This window comes from Hypanus sabinus, chromosome 11, assembly GCF_030144855.1.
Source record: "Hypanus sabinus isolate sHypSab1 chromosome 11, sHypSab1.hap1, whole genome shotgun sequence".
In the NCBI taxonomy this organism is placed as follows: domain Eukaryota; kingdom Metazoa; phylum Chordata; class Chondrichthyes; order Myliobatiformes; family Dasyatidae; genus Hypanus; species Hypanus sabinus.
Window position 1 is genome coordinate 95,536,211 of NC_082716.1, and position 20,415 is coordinate 95,556,625.

Here is a 20,415-nt window from a genome sequence, read left to right on the forward strand (position 1 = left end):
TCGTCTGCAAACTTGCCAACCCACCCTTCTACCCCACATCCAGGTCATTAATAAAAATCACAAAAAGTAGAGGTCCTAGAACTGATCCTTGTGGGACACCATTAGTCACAACCCTCCAATCCGAATGTACTCCCTCCACCACGACCCTCTGCTTTCTGCAGGCAAGCCAATTCTGAATCCACCTGGCCAAACTTCCCTGGATCCCATGCCTTCTGACTTTCTGAATCAGCCTACCGTGTGGAACCTTGTCAAATGCCCTACTAGAGCTCTTAGTATCTCTTCTTTCAATTAGTCCTGACTCGAAACGTCGACTGTACTTCCTATAGATGCTGCCTGGCCACCACCAGCATTTTGTATGTATTGCTTGAATTTTCCAGCATCTGCAGATTTCCTCGTGTTTGCGTTATTTATTTTATCATTGCTTTGTATTTGTATTAATGTTTTCTATAAGCAAACAGACAACTCGGTGTCAATATTACGCCGGTGTTTGCGGTGGGAAATTCGGGCTTGCTGACGTTTTTTTCGATCTCCAACTCCTGCACCAATTTGATAGTGACGTCATTGGAATAAGCCCGGTCGCCGCAGCGGGAGGGAGAAGAGCTGTTCTTGCGAGAGTTTGACGACCGCAGGCGCGTAGGAGCGGCTAATGGCGGCGTCAGTCAGCGTCGGGGGCAAGCGCTGCTAACGGTCAGTCGGAGGGAGGCGCACGGGCGCCTAGCTCCCGGCAGAGGCACCGGTGTGCGTCATGTGTGTCCACAGCCGACCGGTGAGTAGCTAGCCTTCGACAAACTGAGCTCCGGGCTTCGACGTGGCCTTTGGGAGGCCGAACATTGAACAGGAGAGTTGCGGCCGGGCGGGCCAAGGTCCAGGAAGTTGAGCTGCGGTGCAGTCGGGAACCGCTGTTGGTAGGGGAGTGGCCGGGCCAGGCTCAGCTCCTGTTCTAGGGGCGCGGGCAGCTGTCCGGTGCCAAAGCCCTTGTGTTTCTATTTACACCGGAGACCGGCCTTGCCGGTCGTTTAGACCAAGTGGAGAAGGAAGCTTTTCTGGAGCTCCCTTCGCATTCTCTTAACGGGCGGCGGAGCCGTTTTTAAGAGTTATTGGGGTAAGGTGGGAGAAACATGAGAGTTTAAGCTCTAATTTAATCTACAGCAGCATTGCGCTAATTGGCTGATAACTGGGTCTCTGTGCCTGTAATAAGATCAGTGTCCAATCCGAGTAGGTACTTTAGTTGCTGGGAAATGATTTTTGGACCCAAGCTTCTCAAAGCTTTCTTGCGCCGAAGCTTTGTCGTTGTGTCTTGATTTTTAATTTTGATGAATTAGCAGGAATTGAATGTGTAAACAGTCAATTTTGTTACTGCAATAATAGGAAAACTAGATGAACGTTGTCCTCTATATAAGCAGTTTTTATTATATTGCTTGAGCGATTATTATTAGGGGACTCTTGGTTTATTTTGATCGAATCCATCTGAAAGTTAATCTTTTTCTTTCATCCAAAGGTTAGGCTTTTCCTTTTTTTTGCACTGCCTATTTGTAATTTATACTAACCTTATGTACATATTTGGGTATCTGAAAGATATCTGCCATGATGAGCCAGCAGTGTGCTCTGGATGAGCAATGTTTGGTTGAAAAAAAACCCGTACAGAAATGGTGAGGAATAAAGAACGGATTTTAAATTTGATATCTCTATGACGGCTCGCTGCAACGCTGCACGCTATTTTCGGTTTCGCCTTTCGCCTTTCTTCGTAAAAGCAAAAATCCTCTTCGCATTTACTTCGGTTAACGAGAACGGGTACGGATGTAGGTGCAAACACGAGGAAATCTGCAGATGCTGGAAATTCAAACAACAACAACAACAACAAATGCTGGTAGAACACAGCAGGCTAGGCAGCATCTATAGGGAGAAGCGCTGTCGACGTTTCTGGCCGAGACCCTTCGTCACCCTTCGTGATTTTACATGCATGTGTATGAATTATCATGACGGTGGTGTAAATCCTTGTGATGTCCAACGTGTGATGGAAGCAGAAACATTGGTTGATTATTCTTCACCTGATTTTTACATCATTGAAATATAAGGCTCTTAGGGCTTGACAAGGTAGATATGGGGAGAATGTTTATCCTGGATGAGGAAACTTAAACTAAATGCCTCAAATGTGTGACTGAGGCATTTCTTATTCAGAATGGGGGAATATTTGAAATCTCTTTAATTTGACTGTGGGGACTCGATCATTGATTACATTTAAATCTGAGTGATTGGATTTTTGGATATTGGAGGAATCAATAGTAGATAGTGTTGAGGCCGAAGATTAGTCATGATTTTGTTGAATAGTGAAACAGATAAGCCATATGGCCCATTTCTCCTCTTCTTTACAATGATGTTTTATTCTTATCTTTGTACACAGAATAGTATGGCACATTATTCATGTGTCTATCTAAAAGCCTCTTAAACTCAACCAAATTGCCTGATTCCAGTACTGCCCCAGAATCCCATCCAGGCAATGATCATTCTCTGCATATTTAAAAAAAACCTTGCCTTTCCCACCACCTTTAATTTCCCCAATCTTAAAAGTAAGTGCTCTGATTATTGATATTTCTATACTGGGGAACTGATTCTGACTGTCTACTCTATCTATGCCTTTCAATTTTAAAAACCTCTATTTGGTCCCCCCACAGCTTTTGATGCTCCAAGGAAAATAACCCAAGTTTTTCCGATCTGCCCTGATAGCTTATACACTCTAATTTAGGCACCATCCTGATAAACCTCTGCAGCTTTTCCTCAATTTCTACATCCTTCTTTTAATAGGGTGACCCAGAACTGCGCACAATACTCAAACTGTGGTCTGACTAGTTTTGGATACAATACTATGCACAAGTCTGACAGATATATATAGGTGTATAGTTAGGGTATCTAAAACCTTTGCACTGTACTGTATCTGTCAACGTGGAGTGGAGAGCAATCCTGTAAATCTGGCAGGAGCATACCTAAAACCTTTGCACTGTACTGTATTTGTCAACACGGAGTGAAGAGCAATCCTGTAAATCTGGCGGGAGCAAAGAATTTTGGGAATGGCAAAGTTTGAGCGCTGTATGAGGGTTTTGGGACAAGTAGCAGAGAAGGAGTGCCTGTGGCGAGGGTTGGTAGAAGTGTAGACACACACATCAAGCCCTGAGACACCAGGCAAGGTCAATTGATTCTAAACAATATGTTTATTGATCATTGCAGAATGTCTCTTTGGTGCTTCCTGCTCTCCCTTCCTCTTTTTCCCTCTCCCTGCCCTCTTCCCACTCTCAGTCCGCAATAGATGCCCATATAAGAAATCAAGTTTATCATCACCCACATACGTGATAGTCTTTGCACAGGCGGTACAGCACAATAAATAAAATTACTCAGTACTTTGCATCTCTGTTGCTCTGTCTCATTTTTGCCCAGTACAGTAGCTGCAGTGTGACTTCCTTACTCTAATACTCAACACCTCTGGTAGGGAAAGCAAGCATTCCATGCATTTTCCACCTGCATAGCTACTTTCAGTGACAAAGGATCTTGATCTCAAGATTCCTCTGTTCTCAATGCTATGTAGAGGCCAACCATTAACTCTGTACTTTCTTCTTTCATTTGACCTCCCAAAGTGCAACACCTTGCACTTGTCTGGATGAAACCCTGTCTTCTATTTCTAAGCCCATCAGTAACTGATCTATATCCCACTGCAATTTTTGTTCTTCATGATAGTACCAATCTTGGTGTCATTAATAGACAAACTTGTTAATCCACTCGTCTCTATTTTTATCCAAATCATTGATCTGTAGCACAGGTTCTAGCACTGATCCTTGCAGAACATCACTGGCCATGGGCTTCTGACTAAAATACCAGCCTTCCACCTCAGAATTGTTTCTTGGTTTTTTTTTGCCAGACTCTTACTACTACCTTAAAAATCTTTAGTGCTGCTATGCTTTTTTTCTTTGCATTTTAGAAGATATGACTATCATATTGTTGCACCAGAGAGTCTTGTATTATTTGGTGCTGAGTATGTCTGTAGTTTACTACGGTTAATAGTTCCCATGGTTGTCATCAGTTGCCTGTGCCTAGGGATACTGACATACTTCACATGCTGATTCTTCATATGAATGACATACTTGTAAAAATCAGCGGCTTTATTTGTCATTTATCTATCAATCTTTAACATTGTGTACTACCTCTTGTAGTGCAGTGGTATAATCATTGCATCTAGATTTTTGTCATTTTGGGCAATGAAGTAATCTTGTTTAAATCTTGGAAGGTTTCATTTCTCATGTCACTCCAACTTGCCTTCATTTCTTGGCCTTAATCCTGGTTGTTCTTCATCCATTGGTATTCTGGATTTCACTACCTCTTTCACTTTTGGTAAAACAACTCTTGACATCACTTCCTGGATATGTGGTTTGTCACTGCTTATGCAATCAAATCTATATTTCCTAAAATTATAATATTACTCAAGTCAAATTGAGCTCCTCTTTCATCCGCTATGTATTTTTAGCAGGCTCTGAACTAAAGTTTGTCACTGTCACTCAGTAGTGGCACTCTGAATTTCTCCACTTGTTTTTCTTACCTTTGTTACTCTGCACTACATGTTCCATCTTGCATATTTTTCATTTTGAGGATCTGTAGCAGGAAATAGCAATTTAGTGCTGCTGGTTATGAAATAATTGAGGAAAAGCCTGATTTGATGTTCAGGAAGAGAATGTTCCACATTGACTACAATGTATTAGCTTGTGAGTATCATCTGTGAATTCTGAAAGTTGCAAATACTTTGCATCCAGCTCTATCCTACTATGCATTTTAAAGAGAAACTTGGTTATATGCCAAGAGTGTTTCAATTCCTGTGCATTGTCATAGGTTCCTGGAAGCACTAAAGAATTGGGCTAAGTTTATTTGGTTGAATTTTTGTGACTGACATATGAATTTAAATCATATTATTGGTTTATGCCACTATCCAAATACTTGCTATGCAGTGACAAGATTTTCTTTCTTGGTATTTTATTAGCATTTAACCTTCAGTTTCTTTTTTTGATTGGCACAGACTGTGACTAAATTATATTAAATGTTTCTTGTTTCTTGGTGGAGCTTGTGTGAATTTTGGCTGAAGCAGCTTAATACCAAAAAAAGCTAACAGTTTAGAAGATCCAACTAGTTTGATGGGACACAGTGAAAAGAGTTGGCTGTGGCATACTCAACCTTTCCTATCATTCAGTTGAATAAGATGTGGACAGTAACTTCATGTTGCTGAAAAGCAAGAGTAAGCTGTAGTTGCTGAAAGTCTGAAATAAAATGGTCATTACAGCTGTTGAGGCTTTAGGTCCACTGTAATGTCCCAGTTCAGTAATTTGGCTTCCTGTGCTGTCTGTATGGAACTTGCATTGCGCCTGCATGAGTTTCCTCTGGTGCCTCAGTTTCCCTTTTTGTCCCAAAGACGTGTTGCTAGGTTAATTGGCTGTAAATCACTCCCTATCATGCTTGGGTATTCTGCATCCTGGAATGATAAGTCACCTTGTCCTTCCTTTCTGTCAACCATGTGTTATATTCCAGTGTAATTTCAGGTAATGGTGATTTTGCAGCTCCCAAGCTGTACATTTATTCTGTGACCCATTCCTCTGTGAATGTATTTTAAACTCTGCCAAATGAAGTTGCAAACCTTCCTGCAAGCATTGTGGAGAATTTAAGGTGCAATTTGTCTAGCTTTCCCAGCGTCTACTCCAGTAATCAAGAAAATAGAAACCTTGTCCTCTTGCCTTTCTGCCATCTTTTTAGCCACACATTCTTCTGAACTATCTTCCTCACATGGATCGTGTATTCCTTGCTTGCTCTTGCCCCACTCTTTCCTCTCATCTCTTTGTGCGGCTTATCTCCCTATACCAGGGGTGGGCAAACTTTTTGACTTGTGGGCCACAAAGGGTTCTAAAATTTGACAGAGGGGCCGGACCAGGAGCAGATGGACGGAGTGTTTTGGTAATACACCTCATAAGAGAAAATAAAATATCATGGGATATGTAGAAAACATGTGCTTTAATTTCAATTGAAAATGAACAAATGCATTACAACAAAATATCTGTCTTTGAAGTCCCATGGTATTTAGCTATTTATTGAAATGACTTTTAAAACACTGAAAATTAAATGAATAAAATACAGCTTTTTTTAATAGTAACAGTTATTATTTTAAAGCACTGAAAATTCTGTTATCCTTCAAGATATTATCATCATCACTCTCCTCCTGACTGTCTTTATTTCAAAAACGGTAGGAGATGCAGGTCTACTTGTCCTGCTCCTTCTTATTCAATTGTCCCCTGTGCCAAAACTCAACAACGACCAGCACAAGGACAGAACAGTGACAGCGCGCCAGTATGTGGAGCGCGTTATTTGATCTGGAGCGCATTTTTTATTTTGAGAACGTACGTGCACCTGCGCACTACTCATGTCCATCACTTAACAGAAATGACATGTAACATGTAAGGCTTATTGAAAAAAATATTTTCAAATGCATTTTTTACATAACACAATGAAGAAACTTATTTTTAATTTCAGTGGTAACAGTGTTGTTGGTCTCCCTTTTTAGCCAGCACATCAAAGTCTGGATTTAGTTTTGTTGTGGCGATTCTCAGGATGGATCTGAGGTGTTGGTCAGTTAACTTGCATTTGTGGCTGGCTTTGTTGATGTTCATGACGCTGAACGCCTGTTCACACAAATAGGTCGAGCCGAACAAAGTAAAGCGCAAATGTGGAGTAATACGCTGCACCTCAACAAAGGTCAATGTGTAGCGGTGTGCTACATGCAGCGCTAAAATTACGACACGGAGTCGGTAACTGCAGTCAAAGAAAAAAACTTTATTCGAAATCCCCAGCCTCACTTTTAAGCCTCCCTCAACCGGCCCCCCGTGGCGCAGAGGCTCCAAAGTTCTGTGCTCGCAAATCCCCGCAGGCTATCTCCCTTAGCCGGAACGCTGGCTAATTGTGAGCCGGTTCGGATGTGCCAGGAAATGGGTCGCCACAAATGTATATAGAGTGCGTCATCTATTGGGATAACGCCAGAATTGCGGGGAAAAAACGTTAACAAGGTTTATTAATATAATTTCATAAAGTTCTGCGGGCTGGATTAAAAAGCTTAACGGGCCGCATATGGCCCCCGGGCCGTAGTTTGCCCATGCCTGCCCTATACACACTCAGATCAGTTGCAAGGGTTTGACTGCCCATTTCCCTTTACCTGACCTGCTGTGTCCAACAGTTTGTTCTTTGCTCTAATTCCTATACTCTTGTTTGCGAGTGGCATTGGAAGTAATCTAAAGATCTTAATATGAGGCCTGCTCTTTACACTGTTGCCTAGAGTTATATTACAGGATTTAATCTCTTTTTACCTATTGTTTTAGTACTTCCTCTTTAGGTTACCTTGTAACCAGTTTGCAACATCCTGGACCTTGGCACCAGTGAGTCAAGACACCATCCCTGATGCAAAAATGCCTGTCTCCTTCGTTATCATTTCTCTTGACACTATATATCTTGGACTCGTGCTCCTCCTCTTTCCCCCTGTGGAGCTGAGCCACACAGATGTTGTGATCTTGGCTCTAGTTGGATTCAACATTCACTCATGTTATTTTCCAACAAACAAGCAATTTTGGAATGGATTGAGTCCCTGATTACCTACCTGTCTCCTTTCCCAAGCTTGATGGTCACCTATTTCGTACTGCTTAATTCGCTGCTATGTTTTCAGGAATTATTGCCTTGAGGAATTATCGTTCTTTTTGCTGGGCTTTCTGTTGCGACTGAAGTATTTGCTGTTTCTCTTGCTATATATAGTGCCTTACAAAAGTATTCAGCCCCCAACTCTTTGCTCACATAAATGAGTATTACAACCAGGGATTTCGATCAATTTAACAGATTTTTTTAAATTTGTGAATCACGTGCATGATGAGATGGAACAAGATTTCTCCATTCCTGCTTGTAAAGTTGCTCAAGCTGTGCTGGGTTAGTTGGGTGGCAGTGGACAGAGGTCTTCCCAGAGATGTTTCATTGGGTTGAGGTCAGGATTTTGACTGGGCCATTCAAGGACATCAATTTTCTTCATTTGGAAGCCATCCCATAGTTGCTCTGGTAGTGTGCTTTGGGTGATTGGTCTGCTGAAAGACAAACTTCCTCCTAGTTTAAGCTTTCTGGCAGAGGGTAGTAGGCTTTTATCCAGGATCTCCATGTTTAGCAGTATTCCTCTTGCCATCAATCCTGACCAGATTCCTAGTCACTGCTTCTGAAAAGCATTCTCGTAGCATGATGTTACTTCCACCATACTTTACCATAGGGATGATTGCCTGGCTGATGAGCAATATTAGATTTACACCACATATACCACTTAGTGTTGAGGTCAAAATGTTCCACTTTAGCCTCATCCAACCACAAGACCTCATCCAACATTTTTATTGTCTAAGTAATGTTTTGCAGAGTCTTCACAGGCAAGAATATGCAATTTTTTTAGTGAGGGCTTCTTCCTTGCCACTCTTCCATAAATACCCTTTTTGGGCAAGGCCTTAGAGATTGTGGAGCCATGAACTTCATCCCCAGTTGCTGCACTGACTTCTGCAGCTTTCTCAGTGACTGTTGGCGTCATAGTAGCCTTTCTTACAAGTGCCATTTTTCTCCAATGACTAAGTTTAGAAGGCAGCCTGACCTAGGCACTGTGGCAGTGGTTTCATGTTTTTTCCGCTTTTTCACGACAGACTATACTGAGCTCCGAGATATGTTTTGTGCCTTTGAGATAGTTTTGTACCCTTTCCTAGATTTGTGCTGCTCTATTATCATTTCCCTGATTTGTCCTTGAATACCCTTTTGTCTTCTGTTTGGTTTGGTCTGCTGAAAATTTACCATACAGTTGGAGATTACGGAGGGAAGGGGTATTTATTCAGGTAACCCTTAAATTTTCTACATCAACAATTTGGGTTAGTTGGTAAGGTAATAGGCAGTATTTCACCTGAAGAAAGTTACCCTAGTAATTACAGAGGGATGAATACTTTTTCAGCTTCTCAATTATGTTTTTTAATTTTGAGTAAATTGTGACAGGTTTTGGAATATTTTTTTTGGTTTGACATGATGCACAATGTTTTGTGGATTAACTCAAAAATCCTACTTCAATACAGTTTAAATTTAGAAAGTGGGACAGTAAAATGTGAAAATGTTTGTGGGGGTTGAGTACTTTTTCAAGGCACTGTTTGCTGCCTGGTTTGTAGAGGATTTACAAATTTTCTGTTTTAATTCTTTTCATCTGATGTTGATCATAACTGTGACCCATTAAAAAGCCCTCAATTTTCCTATTGTTCACACTCTTTGATTGAAGGGAATTTCAACTTTACAATTTCACTCATCCCCACCCACCCCTAAAACCTTGCTGGCTTCTTACATCAGTAACAATATTATTATCCCAAAGTACATTCTAATCAGCAGGTCAGCTGTTTGCGTTTATTCAGGCAGTCCCCGGGTTACGCACGAGTTCCGTTCCTGAATCCGTCTGTAGTCGGAACAAGTACATCCGGTATTATTTAGTGTCAGTTAGTTAAACATTCGTCTTAGAATATAGTATATATTTTATCTTTCTATGCATATAAAACACTTAAGAAACATATTCATTCCAATAATTAAGCCACTGCATTGCTTAGTAATAATTGTAGCTTTCATCGGGGCAGGGCCTTTCTCACTTTATCCTTTAAAATTGTTCTGATCGTTGACTGACTGTAGTTTTCCAATGACGTTTCACCTCTTTCCTAATGCTTTATTATTTCCTCTTAATTCAGTGGGTCTCGAGTGGGATGTTCCTAACTCGGGGACTACCTGTAAAGCCACTATATTAAACCTTGAAGGGAAAGGTTAAAGGTGGGATAAAACCACTTAACAAAGAGTTGCAATATGGGTGGTAGCAGTAACAATGTGCACTGCTGCAGAATATTTGGAGGTTTATAGTGTACGGAAGAGGAGTACATGGAGCTGGTGGCAGTTTCAAAGGAGAGAAGCTCTGAAGGCAAGAATAATAATTTCATAACTGGCATGTTAGAGATGCCAGCGAGGTTTTGGTGCATTGACAAATGAAATAATGAATAGGATTGGATAGTACTCTGGTTTAGTTGAGCAGGTTATGTGAGAAAGAGAGCTATTAAAAAAGCCTACATGTGGTCAAAAAAAATAGAATTGTGATAACATCCATGGGTCACATCCAGTAAATATGTTCACAGTCTTGGGACTGGAAGTGTTTCGGATTTCAGATTCTTTTGGATTTTGGAGTATATAATGGTTAGTGTGGGATTACCGTCATATCTGACTCTGAATTTTTTGCTGCCAGTAAGCTTACATTTGTTCGTCATACATACATACTTAACAGTACTGTATAAGTTATTACATACCATTAATATAATGAAACTAAAATGTGGGCAAAAACAACACAGCAGCATCGGGAAAATACTTGAATCAGTTATTGAACAGCAACAAGCAATGGCAGGCTTACAGTCTCCACCTATGATGTGTTTTGATTAAAAAGTTACAGTACAGTTTATTTGTTTTAGGGTTTTATGTAAGGTATAAAAACAATCAGCATTGTGGACTTATTCTGGTGTCAGATTTTCATCAGCTACGATCTTCGCAAACTCATCAATGAATTTCTCTGCTGATTTGTGTTCAACAGATGTTTTACTTTTAATATTTTTAAATCTTTAGAAATTTAATGCTGTGCATTTTCTTAAATTTCTGTAACCAGCCTGCTGAATATTCACAATTACCTTCAACTTTCATTTTGTTGTGATAGATCTTAGCTTATTTCATGATCAGCATAATGCTAAATGGCCGATGTTCACTCTGCTGATAAATCCACTCTTTCAATGCACAATTGTGATCTTCATTTTTCACTTTATGTAGTGCTTTTCTGTTTTTCATTAGCTTCTGTTCATTGCATGTGTGAGGTCACTTCTCAGAACTGTCTGATGCGTAGAGTCCTGTGCATTGCCTGGAAACCTTCCTAGCACCTTGTGGAATTTTCCACTTGTGAAGTCACGTCAGTGTTCAAAAAATTTTCATATTTAGGAGGTTGTCTAATTTTTGAATTTTAGATAAGGAGTACTCAACCTGTATTAACACATTCAAGGTGTACTGTAATGCTAAATCACCTGAGGACCTACAGTAAATGCTGATGCTTCCAGTGATACATCTAACTCCAAAGGCCACTTTTCAAAAATGGAATACGTAGAACATGGAAAGTAACAGTAAGGTCCAAGCCCTTTGGCCCGTGATGTTGTGCTGACCTTTTAACCTCCTCTAAAATTAATCTAACCCTTCCTGCCTGCATAGCCCTCCATTTAGCCCATCCATGTGTCTAAGAGATTCTTAAATGTCCTTAATGTATCTACCTCTATTATCACCCCTGGCTGGGTGTTTCATGCACCCACCACTGTAAGTGAAGAATTTGCATCTGATATCACCCTTGTAGTTTCCTCCAATCACCTTAAAATTGCATCCCCTTGTATTAGCTATTTTTACTGTGTGTAAAAAAAAATCAAAAAAAAATCAAATCCCTGGCTATGCCTCTTATCGTGTACAAGTCTTATGCTCCTTCACTTCTAAGAGAAAAGCCCTAACTTATTAAACATGTCTTCATAAGACATGTCTCTAGTCCAGGCAACATCCTGGTAACTCTCCCTCTGCAGCCTCTCTCAAACTTCCACATCATTTCCACGATGAGTCGACCAGAACTGAACACGATATTCCGAGTGTGATCTAACCATGGGCTGCAACACGCTCTGGAATTCAATCCCCTAACTCGGGGGTCGGCAACCCGCGGCTCTTTCACCTCTGTGCTGCGGCTCCCTGTGGCTTTGGGAAATAATTAGTCAGTATTTCATTAAAATGTATTTTATGTTAGTTTATTAGTTTTTGAAATGTAATTCTAAATTTGAAGATTATGGTGATCTTGTACAATCTAAATAAGACGTTGTGGCAACCCATTTCCTGGCACATTGGAACCGGCTCACAATTAGCCAGCGTTCAGGCTAAGGGAGATAGCCTACGGGGGTTTGTGAGTACGTGTCTTTTGCAGCATCCGCGCCCATGGGGGCCAGGTTGAGGGAGGCTTAAAAGCAAGGCTGTTTAGTTCGAATAAAGTTATTCGACTGCAGTTTACTGACTGTGTGAGCACACCGCTACAACGTGTTTTTATTGCTATTAATATACGTCACCACTGCCAATACCTGACACCCGCCAGTGCGCGATTTCTTTAATTTTTCGATCCAAGGTAGGCCAACTATGGAGAATTCTAAAAAAAGAAAAGTGACTGAAGAAAACAGAACGTTTAATGATACGTGGACAGATTCATTTGCTTTCACTGTTGACAAGACTGGTTTACCGTTATGCTTAATATGCAATGAGAAACTAGCAAACAACAAAAAGTCAAATGTCGCAAGGCATTTCCAGAATAAACACGCAGCCTTTGCTCAAAAATATCCGGATGGAGATGAGAGAAAAAAAGCCGTTTCGGAACTGATGCGGAAGGTTGATCTGAGCAAAAATCATTTCAAGAAATGGATGAAGTCTGGAAAACCAATGACATACGCTAGTTATATTGCTGCTCAGGAAATAGTCAGGCACGGGAAGCAGTTTACAGATGGTGAATATATGAAAGAATCTTTCATTAAGATTTCAGAACATCTATTCACGGACTTTAAAAACAAGAGTGAAATTGTGCAGAAAATCAGGGATATGCCCCTCTCTGCAAAGACTGTCAAAGACAGAACCATAAAAATGGCAGAAGACATCACAAGACAGCAAATTAAAGACATCAATTCAGCTGTGGCCTACTCTATTGCCTGTGACGAGTCTAAAGACAAAGGTGATATTGAACAAATAGCGCTGTTCTGCCGGTATGTAAACTCTGCCGGGCCACAGGAAGAACTGATTGAGTTGATACCTCTAAAAGACCAAACACGGGGGGGGGAGGACATCTGTGAGGCTGTCTTGAATTGTTTAAGAGCCAAAAGAATAAAGACCACCCACCTGGTGTCAGTAGCTACTGATGGGGCACCGAATATGACGGGAATGCACAAGGGATTTGTGGCTTTACTGCAGAAGTCGCTGGGCAGAAAGCTGCTGACTTTTCACTGCATCTTGCACCAAGAGGCACTGTGCGCTCAAACATTTCCTCCGGAATGCACAGAAGTAATGGATGTTGTCATTCAGATTGTCAATAAAATAATGGCAAAAAGTTTAAATCACCGTCAATTCCGTTTGTTACTGGACGAGCTGGAAAGCGCATATTCTGATCTCCTGCTGCACAACAAAGTCCGGTGCCTGTCCAGAGGGGAGGTGCTGAAACGCTTTGTCGCGTGCCTGGAAGAAGTGAAAACTTTCCTGGGCAGCAAAGTGCTCACCTTTCCTGAGCTGGAACGGCCAGAGTGGCTGGAAAAGCTACACTTCATGGTAGACATGACAGCGCACCTGAACACGCTGAACACAGCTCTTCAGGGGAAAGGACATACAGCCTTACACATGTTGGAGGATGTTTTGGCATTCGAGCGCAAGTTGACGTTGCTTGCCAGAGATTTACAGAAAGGCACATTGTCTCACTTCCCCAATTTGAGAGAGTTCAAACAATGTCACGACATGATAAATTCGGAGTATTTACATTCTGCAATCATCGCAATGCAAACATCGTTTGGGAAACGCTTCTGTGAGTTCAGAGAGGAAAAAAACACATTATCCTTCCCGGTCACTCCCCTAAGCATCGATCCTTCCCTACTGAATACGACTGCATTGGCAGGTGTGAGTAAACCTGGTCTTGAGATGGAACTGGCCAACATACCCGACAAAGACATATGGGTGTCCAAGTTTAGATGCTTGACAGCAGACCTTGAAGATGTTGCCCGTCAGAAGGCCGTTCTTGCTCAGAATCACAAATGGAGTGATATTGAAAACCTCCCAATACCGGACAAACTTGTGTTCGAAACATGGAATGCTATCCCCGATATTTATGTAAACATTAAAAAGTATGTGCTTGGAGTCCTGTCGATCTTTGTATGTGAGCAGGTGTTCTCCAACATGAACTTTATTAGAAACAAACATCGTGCACGCCTCACAGATGACAGCTTGCGATCCTGTGTAAAGATGAAGGTGATGTCATACAGCCCTGATGTGCAGATGCTGTGCGCTGAGGTCCAGGAGCAGAAATCCCATTAACCAAGTATGATAAATATTTTAATTGCCTATTATTTTACGTATATTCATATTTTTTCATTGTTCAGTGTAATAGTCCTTTTATTTTTCAGGTTGACGGCTGGCTGACGTTATTTTTGGTTTGCTGCTGGCGGAAAATTTAAGTTTGGCGTTTTTCATAAATACAAGAAGGACTCAAATAGACATTGAGTATTTTACTTAAAAGTAACCTTCAACCCAACGTCTTTTTTTCAGAGTTCAAAATGTTTTTGTTGCATGCAGAAATGTAATTTTGTTTTCTCTGCAGGAGTTCATCAATTTCATAAATGCAACACATTATAGTTTGTTTATACATAGCATAAAGGCAAAAAAAACCGTTGTATGCAGTGTTATTTCATTTTAAATGTCAAACGGGTTTTGTGGCTCCCAGTGTTTTCTTTTCTGTGGGAAACGGGTCCAAGTGGCTCTTTCAGTGGTAAAGGTTGCTGACCCCTGCCCTAACTAATAAAAACAAACACATCTTCTTAACAACCCTATCAACATGTGCAACAGCTTTAAGGGATCTATGGATGTGGACTCCATGCAGCTATTAACCCTGTATTCTGCCTTCAAATTTTTCATTTCAAGGTGATTCACCTCACGCTCTCTGGGTTGAACTCCATCTGCCATTTCTCAGCACAGCTCTTCGTCCAGTTAATGTCCTGCTGCAACTACAACTATACTATCCACAGAACTGACTTTTATGTTGTCTGCAAATTTTCCTCTGCTTCCACTTCCTCATCCAGGTCATTTATACAAATCATAAAGAGCAGGAGTCCCAGAACAGTAAATGCAAGAATATCACAAGCAGGGGTAGCATCTTCCTCTTGAGTTTGATCAGACTTATAAGATCATTGCCAATCCTGTGTCACCTACATTTTGCTAACCTTTGACATTTCAACTTTGAGTATACTGAACTATTAAGAGATTTGTTGAGTTCAATACCTTGAACTTTTGAGAAATGTTCAGCTATTATATTCTCAAGTATAAAGTTTTGAATGTGTTGCAGAAATGCCTTAAATGTGCCTATTTTAAAAGCAAAAGCATTTAAAATGGCCAGTAGACTGCCTAATTGGAATCCTGACAGATTTGTTTCAACTTCTCTAAATACAACATGATCATCCTTATTTTACACTTTCATCTTCAGACAGGATAGTACAAAATGGAACTAAATTAATTCTCAGATAGTTCATAACGCTGCTTGTATGATGAACCTGGTAAACTAATTTAAGGCAAATTGAAGAAGGGATATACCTACTTTAGTTTTCAGTGTTTGTTTATCATTTTTCCCAGTAATTATTTGGCAATATTTTATTCAATAGGTTAATAGGTACATTTATTGTCAGAAATATATACAATATACATCTACAAATTCATTTGTGTTTAATATCAAAATAAAATTACTTTTTTTGTTTTAAGAACTATGGATTTACAAACCTTTTGAAGTGCAGCAAATCTAAACAAGCTAGAATGTGAAAAATATCAGCTCTGTTCACTTAAGACAGCTGTATTATTAGACAGACAGTATTATTAGAGCAAAAAGAAGTGGAAATACTCAACAGGTCAACTAGTGTTTTTTAAGATATGAAAAGATTGCACATTCTTTTTCTCACTGACTCAGGGTAGTGCGCATACACTTTTAAGAATGGGAGAACTTTTCTTAGACTAGACCCAAACTTGATTATTAGTGTCTCTGCTGCTAAATTATTGAATGGGGATAGTTTAAGAAGAATGATAGTTTAAGAAATAGTGGACTTAAGAGAGAAAACTGTCCAGTGTCTTGCTCAGATCAGTCAGCAGGGAAGTTAAGCAGATAACTGAGAATAGCTTGATATTTTTAGAAATTGTTCTCAAGTAACACTCTTAGTTGTATCAATGATCATTTGGTCATATTTGTTGTTCCAATAGTTCATACAGCTATATACAAGTTGCATAAAATTGTTAAAATTACAAAGAACACACTTCAACTATTTATGTGTTTTTACTCTCTGCTAATTATTTGACACCATGATTTGTTAATTGTGGCCATACTGCTGAATCTTGATTACCTGGACGATGAAAAATGAGATGACAGTGCTGTACAAAAGTGGTGTGCAAGGCAAGGTCCAAACTGTAGCTTTGAAGTTACACAGTAGAGCTTTCAAACTTGAAAGTTGTTGTTTTGGAGAATTTGAATTTTATTTCCAAGATTAGAAAGTTATTTTAAAGATCTCAAGAGATCATAAAAGCAACAAACCATTGTCATGTTAACAGCAGTCATTTTACAAATGATGAGTTACTTGGGTTGAAAATGAAGTTTGTGCAATTTAGGAGAAGAATCATGCTGCAGAATGTATCAGATATGGTAAGTGGAAAGGGATAGAACACATTTTAGCTTTTCTTTGGGATGCATAGCTATTCAAGCCATACCACAGAATGATCAGTTGAAATAATTGTTTTGCCAATCTTAGCTAAGTGAGTACACAAGATGTATGAATTTTGAAATGCTTTACCTCTCACATAAATGTCGCTTTTTAAATGCAAAGAGCAGCCTTGGAAAATCTCACCTCTATAGTGCGATCTACAATTTGATTATGTAGTAGGTTGAAGTAGAAATGTCAGCCAGAACACAGGGAACACCCTAATGTTCAAATGATCATAGATGATCTTTAACATTTGACTGCACCCATTACGAAAAGTAGATTGAACCTCAACTTAATAGTGTTATCTTAACATTCATCAGTGAAATCTTGTCTGGATTATGTGTCTCATCTTTGAAATAGGGTTTGAACTTGGCTAAGTTGCTACCAATTTGGAAAGCTGATATGCAGAGGTATGTTTGTGCAAATTATTAAATGATTTCCCTGGGGCATGCTCTAGAGTAGATGTAGTGAATGTAGTAATATTTTAGTTCTATCAGCTTTGAGTTAAAAAAGACATTGATGTTGTAGTGTAGAACTAAATTTAAGAAATTGTTTTGCAGTTCCTTGCTCCAGTCTCTAGCTGGTGTGTATGTGACCATGAAAAATACTGAAGAGCAGAGCAAGGACAAATGTTGCAGTTGATGAAACCCATCTACTCCTAAAATTGAGCTCTGCTGCAGTGCTTGTTGATACATTTATTTTGCAGCTGTTGAGACAAGTATTTGCAGAATTTGAGTGACGCCATTCCACCAATTCCCTGTAAACCTATTTCAGCCGTTAATGGCACTAATATTGTTAGGAAATTATGTCTCCTTCACAGAGAGAGCTCAGCTTGCACTCTCCTAAAAATTACTTGCAAAGTCATGATAAACATTTGTATTGATTCCCAATAGATTTGAAGAAGCCCAGGGTGATGAAGAATCTCTGCAAATTCTTGATAGTGTAGTTCTGTTGTATCCAATCCAAGCAGAGTGAATTTGCTTTTTTCTGCATACTTTTTTTTAATGAAGTGTGAAGTACAAGCAGTCCCCGGGTTACGTACGAGTTCCATTCCTGCGTCCGTCTTTAAGTCAGATTTACGTAAGTTAGAACAAGTACATCCGGTATTATTTAGCGTCAGTTAGTCAAATGCTTGTCTTAGTATATAGTATATATTTTATCTTTCTATGCATATAAAACACTTAAGAAATGTATCTATTCCAATAATTAAACCACTGCGTTGCTTAGTAATAATTGTAGCTTTCATCGGGGCAGGGCCTTTCACATGCTCCATTATTCTCCCTTTATCCTTTAAAGTTGTTCTGATGGTTGACCAACTGTAGCCTAACGCTTTTCCAATGACCGATGATGTTTCACCTCTTTCCAAATGCTTTATTATTTCCACTTTATTTTTATTTTCAATCGTGATCGCTTCCCATCAATGGAACAGAAACACTGCGGGTGGTGGGTCCCGAGCTCCGCCGGCTCCCAAGGTCCGCTGGGTCCTAAGGACCTCCGCACTGAATTCCCCGGGTCCTAAAGTCCACCACAGAGACAGGTTAAATGGGACAAGTGGGGGCTGTGCTGGGTTTGGGTATTTGATCCTCCTCAATATTCTGCATGAGAATTTAAACTGGAGACGGCAGTGTTTTTTACGAGGTCGAGTTGCGAGCTTGACATCAACCTGGCACGGATGGTACAGGAGTTACTGGATCGACATCAACCTTGCACAGGGGTGGTCTGTCACAGGATCGAACTCGGGAACCTCCGTTCTCGAGCCTGCGCCACCAGCTGACTGGGAAGGGGGGTGTGGTCAGGTTGAATCTTGCTAAGAAAAATTTAAGCCAAATACAAACCACACTGCCATTGGCAATGACTTAAAATGGCGGACGGTGTCGAAATCTGACTTAAATTGGCGGCCGGCGTTCTCCTTCCTCGGTTCGTAAGTACGAGTTGCTAAGTAAGTAAGTTGGATGTTCGTAACTCGGGGACTACCTGTACTCTGTAATAATGCTCAGGGAAGTTACGACTAAACTGTCTAAATATCTTGTAGCTAAATTTGTGTTGTATTTCATAGTACCAAAAAGATAGGTCAGTTATGAAACTCCACTCCTAACCACTTGAGTGTCAATTACTTTCCTAACTGGCCAAAGCATTTGGGTTCCCTTTTAAGATGGATTTTATTAATTATTTGCCCAGTTTTATTGACACAATCATACTAAAATTCACTTTAAAAGCTACCTTTCATTAAACCAGAGAATACAAAAGGTACGAGTTGTTCCCAGAGAAATGAAATGAGATGCTGAGCTGGTTATTTTACTAAATAAGCAAAATTTTCCTATGTATTTTGCCTTTTTTCCTAACTATGTCTACTTTTATGCTAACTTAATATATCCAGGTGTTTTGCTTATTTCAGGCTTTTGCTGTCATAGGGGATATCTTATTATCTTTATAACATTGCACCTGGACTGCTCAGAGCTTCCTCCATATGAGGAGTGTTTGGCGGCTTTGGGCCTCAAAATTGAGGGGCAACCCTTTAGAATGGAGGTAAGGAGGATTTTTTTTACCCAGAGAGTAGTGAATCTGTGGAATGCTCTGCCAGACTGCGGTGGAGGCCAAGTCCATGGGTATATTTATGGCAGAGATTGATAGTTTCATGATCGGTCAGGGCATCAAAGGATGTGGTGAGAAAGCAGGTGTATGGGGTTGAGTGGGATCCAGGATCAGCCATGATGGTGGAGCAGACTTGATGGGCTGAAAGGCCTAATTCTGCTTCTGTGTCTTAAGATCATGTGGTCTTGTGGTCAGATGTTGACTGCCATCAGATTCAGCTATGTTAATGTTCTCTTGACTGGTCATTTTCCACCAACGTTGACTGGCAGAATATTCTCAAGTATCTTTTCACCTTGCACCCATGTGGACTGATCATTGCTCAGCAGTGCTTCAAATTTTGGGTTTTTTCACTTGTGTTCAAATTTCTCTTAAATTACCCATGTGGATAGCTTCAATTCTGTAACCATTTTCACCTTTACAATTGTTGGCAAATTCTGCATTCGTCTAGCATTAATACTCCATTGTATCTTCATCCTGCCTTTGGTCATTGTCCCTCGGGGTCATAATCTCAGAGATGTGCAATTATGAAGAAAGCACGACAGTACCTTTAATTCCTTAGAAGTTTACGAAGATTTGGCATGATATCTAAAACTTTGACAAGCCTCTCTAAAGGTGTGGTGGAGAGTATATTGACTGGTTACATGACTACCTGGTATGGAAACACCAATGCCTTTGAACAGAAAAGCCTACAAAAAGTAGTGGATATGATGGATACTGCCCAACCCATCATGGGTGAAGCACTCCCCATCATTGAGCACATCTACATGGAGTACTGTTGCAAGAAAGCAGCATCCATCATCAGGGAATCCCATCACCCAGGCCAGGCATTCTTCTCGCTGCTGCATCAGGAAGAAGGTAGCAGAGCCTCAGGACTTGCACCATCAGGTTTAGGGACAGTTATTGCCACTCAACCATCAGACATTTGAACCAGAGGGGATAACCTCACTCACCTTTACTTGCCTTATTATTGAAGTGTTCCCACAATAGACAGACTTACTTTCAATGACTCTCCCTCATGTTCTTGAGATTTATTGTTTATTATTATTTTTTCTTTTTATATTTGCAGTTTGTGTTTTGTACATTGCTTGTTTGTCCTGTTGCATCTGTTATTTCATTGTTTCTATTATGTTTCTTGGGTTTACTGTGTATGCCTGCAAGAAAACAAATCTCGGGGTTGTATATAGTGACACTT

General features: G+C 40.2%; 1 protein-coding gene across 5 annotated transcripts in view; it reads left to right on the plus strand.

Moving 5' to 3' along the window:
• Positions 1–601: 601 nt before the first annotated feature.
• The window catches only part of cep350 (centrosomal protein 350), a 274,904-nt gene continuing 255,090 nt past the window's right edge, over positions 602–20,415 (plus strand). For 4 of the 5 annotated variants that reach the window (XM_059984922.1, XM_059984923.1, XM_059984924.1 and 1 more), the window contains exon 1: positions 602–766. The gene's annotated coding sequence lies outside the window, so the exon portion shown is untranslated. The remainder of the gene's footprint in view (positions 767–20,415) is intronic. The other variant, XM_059984927.1, reaches the window with a different exon arrangement.